We start from the raw sequence: 3,914 nt of genomic DNA on the forward strand, positions 1-3,914 counted from the left end.
TGAGGCTACAATAAAGAACAACTGATATCTACTAAAGAATTTGAGTACATTTGTGAGAGTGCACCCGCCACTAGTGTGGACACCAATATATTCAGCGGACCTCGTTCTGTTGGGATAGCACCCACCTTGGAAAATTTGATGCGAGTACAGGACTTTCTTCTGTATATATATATATATATATATATATATATACACACACACACACACAGTATATGTCAACTTATACACCAACGTTTCGGGGCTTCCCGTGCTGCCCCGCCGCCGCCCTCAGTCCTTCTCCACACAGCGGCCTCCTCCGCACCATGCCGGCCACAGCATCCGCATCCACCGCACCGCAGACCACAGCATCCTCCGCACCGCCGCTGCTAAATACTGTAGGTAATCTTACCCTGCTGCCTTTCTCTCTCCCTAGTCCCTTGCTGTCCCGCTCCCTGTCACTCTCCCTGTCCCTATGTCCCTGTTGTCACTTTCCCTGTCTCTGTGACTCTCGCTGTCCCTATGTCCCTGCTGTCACTTTCCCTGTCCCTCTGTCACTCTCGCTGTCCCTGCTGTCACTTTCCCTGTCCTTCTGTCACTCGCCCTGTCCCTGCTGTCACTTCCCTGTCCCTCTGTCACTCTCCCTGTCACTGCTGTCACTCTCCCTGTCCCTATGTCCCTGCTGTCACTTTTCCTGTCCCTCTGTCACTCTCCCTGTTCCTGTGTCCCTGCTGTCACTTTCCATGTCCCTCTGTCACCCTCCCTGTCCCTGCTGTCACTCTCCCTGTCCCTATGTCCCTGTTGTCACTTTCCCTGTCCCTATGTCCCTGCTGTCACTTTCCCTGTCCCTCTGTCACTCTCCCTGTCCCTGCTGTCACTCTCCCTGAATTTTGCCTCATTCCATGTGGCATAATGTTAATTTCAGCTCATTCTGTGTGCTATGATGTTAATTTCAGCTCATTCTGTGTGCTATAATGTGAATTTCGTCTCATACCAGGTGCTATAATGTGAATTTCGGCTCATACTGTGTGCTATAATGTGAATTTCGGCTCATACTGTGTGCTATAATGTGAATTTCAGCTCATAGCGTGTGCTATAATGTGAATTTCGGCTCATACTGTGTGCTATAATGTGAATTTCGGCTCATACTGTGTGCTGTAATGTGAATTTCGGCTCATAACGAGTGCTATAATGTGAATTTCGGCTCATATTGTGTGCTATAGTGTGAATTTTGGCTCATACCGTGTGGTATAACGTGAAAGGAGCACCAGTACTAGATAGGATAAGGGGTCCTACTATTGTGGTGCATAATGTGTATAAGGGGTATATGGTGTGGTATACTACACTGAAGGCCAACCCCCCTTTTAAGTGGCCACGCCCCCTTTTCCAGAGGCGCGCGCATAATTGCAACTTTCACTTTTCCATATTTCACTTCAAAATTTCCACTTCAACCACTATACACACATATATATATATATATATAAACAAACAAACACTAAACAATCCCTTAATACGCTCAAGAAATAGAACTACTGTTTTATTTATTCAAAATCAGTTAGTATATTTTAAATCAATTTCTTTAACCCTACACCTTTATCAATAGGCAAGCTTCCACACAGAGATGATCCCCTGTCGAAGGAGACTAGAATTAAATAGAAACCGAAAAAATCTCTGTGGAGCGCACTTATTAAAGTATGATTTGGTGTGTTTGTATCTGATTACTGGTTTAAGTATAATTAGGTATGTTTATATCTGGTTACCAGCAAAGAGAGGATGACTATGCAAAAACACCCTTTTTCCTCAAGACACTTGTTTCTTTATATTGTTAAAAACAATTTAAATCATCATTTCCATTAAAAAGAAAAATTGCTAAACATTTTCACAATATGTTGTTATTCATTATAGATACAATGTTGAATTTCAACTTTCCCAAACAAGAAATTAATAAGCTTTCATCCAACGCGTTTCGTCTTATAGCGATTTCTTCGGGGGTGTTCTCTTAGGATGTGATCCAAAAGTAAAAATAAAAGATACAAAATAAAAAGGAACATTAAGAAAGAGAAGGAATATGCACAAAACATAACAGTATCTGTATCTAAATTAGTTAACATCGTACAAATTTATTTTATTTGTCTTATTTCTTCATTAGATATTTCTCAAATTGAATTCCAACATCAGTAAAGGCTTATAGCGTATAATATAGTGTATAGCATATAATCTAGTAATGATTGTCTAATGAATGACTCCACAATGAGTTAATAAATTGATATATTACTTACTTCTGAATAACAAATCATTTAATTTTAAACCACTGTATTCTCATAAAGATATGATCCATATTTAACCTATTTAAGAAAAAGATTCAAATTGTAATAATTAAAATAAAAGCATTATTTTGCCTATTAATAGTTTGATCAATAATACTTACTGTAAATTATTATTATTTTTTTAAATAATTGACTTCCACGATTTAACAATATCTGATAGAACTTCCTATTTGGGACCGCTCTTGTAGCTTACCAGCAGCTGTCCTATGTGTCCGCATGCATTGAGATCCAAAAGTGGAATGAAAGCTGGGCTCAGGACCTCCCTATTTAAGTGCCTAAGCTAGTTACATCACTTCCTATCTCATTTGATTAATTGTTTAATTAGTAAGGTTAATAGCTATATTTAATTCATCGTTTTAATCCCTATCCAGAGTCATTCCATTTATAATAACTCAACAATACAGATATACAGACGTACGGGCGCACAGGGCAACTTAATTGTGGTTCCCCCTGCGTCCATGCGTAGATATAAATTCAGGCGCAGATGTATTGAAAACAGAATATTAATTAATTTCTATACAGCATCCAATTTACTCAGCTGATCACACTGCTCAAAATCTAAGTGCAGCTCCCATTTAGTATTCTGAAGTACTACCAAATTCTACACCAAACAATCACTTATGTGAGAGAGCGCATTAAGATTTCAAACGATTTTTATTTCATATTAAAAAATATATAAAATTCAATTCTAGCATCAATATATGCATAAACCTGCTAAGAAGCTTTTGTAACAGTATATTAGATATTACTACACACAAAGAAAAACCTATCATTAAATAGAAGCACAAGTCAGTCCCAAATTTTTGTACTTAGCACCAGCTGCCACTTGTTTGCATATTTGGCTTCAGGATTCCTTATATTTCCACTTAGTGGCTGGAATAAAACTTAATGTCCCGCATCCAGAGCCGGCCATAGGCATAGGCAAACTAGGCAATTGCCTAGGGCATTTGATATGCATAGGGGCATCAGCAGCTTCTGCTGATTAAAATGATATGCGGCATGCCTATATTCTGTGTGTAGCATTTCATATGCAGATACAGCCACAGTCACACACAGTATATAGGCAAGCTGCATATCATTTTAATCAGCAGAAGCTGCTTGTGCATCCTATCCACATAGCAATGCAAATAAGATGCATTTTCATGAAAAAAAATGTGTCTAACTTTAGCACTGAGGCAAGATTTATGAGGACACATCTGTATCCAAGCAGAGGCAGAGGTCACAGTGTTAGTGGCAGTGTGAGTGCTGTGTGCATGTGAGTGGGTTGGTTGTGCAGTAGTGTTCGGAAAATATGTGTAAGGTGCATTATGTGTGTCATGTAAAAATGCATTAATAATGTGCAACATATGTGTAAGGGGCACTATGTATGTCATTATGTGTATAAGGGCATTAATAATGTGCGGCATATGTGTAACAGGGTACTACTGTGTGTGTCATAATGTGTATGGGGCACTAATAATGTGCAGCAAATGTGTAGGGGGCACTATGTGTGTCATTATGTGTATAAGGGCATTAATAATGTGCAGCATATGTGTAAGGGACATTATGTGTAAAAGAGCATTAATAAAGGTTGTCATAATGTGTAAGGCACATTTTGTTTATAAGGACATT

General features: G+C 38.9%; 1 long non-coding RNA gene across 1 annotated transcript; it reads right to left on the reverse strand.

Annotated features, from left to right (window-relative positions):
- Positions 1-1,487: 1,487 nt before the first annotated feature.
- Positions 1,488-2,520, reverse strand: LOC135051041 (uncharacterized). The gene is made up of 3 exons (XR_010242006.1): positions 2,405-2,520; positions 2,256-2,321; positions 1,488-1,974 (listed from the first exon to the last, which is right to left on the reverse strand). It is a non-coding gene; the product is annotated as an uncharacterized LOC135051041 (long non-coding RNA).
- Between the last annotated feature and the right edge of the window lie 1,394 nt (positions 2,521-3,914).

Source organism: Pseudophryne corroboree, chromosome 2 (assembly GCF_028390025.1).
Source record: "Pseudophryne corroboree isolate aPseCor3 chromosome 2, aPseCor3.hap2, whole genome shotgun sequence".
Taxonomy (NCBI): domain Eukaryota; kingdom Metazoa; phylum Chordata; class Amphibia; order Anura; family Myobatrachidae; genus Pseudophryne; species Pseudophryne corroboree.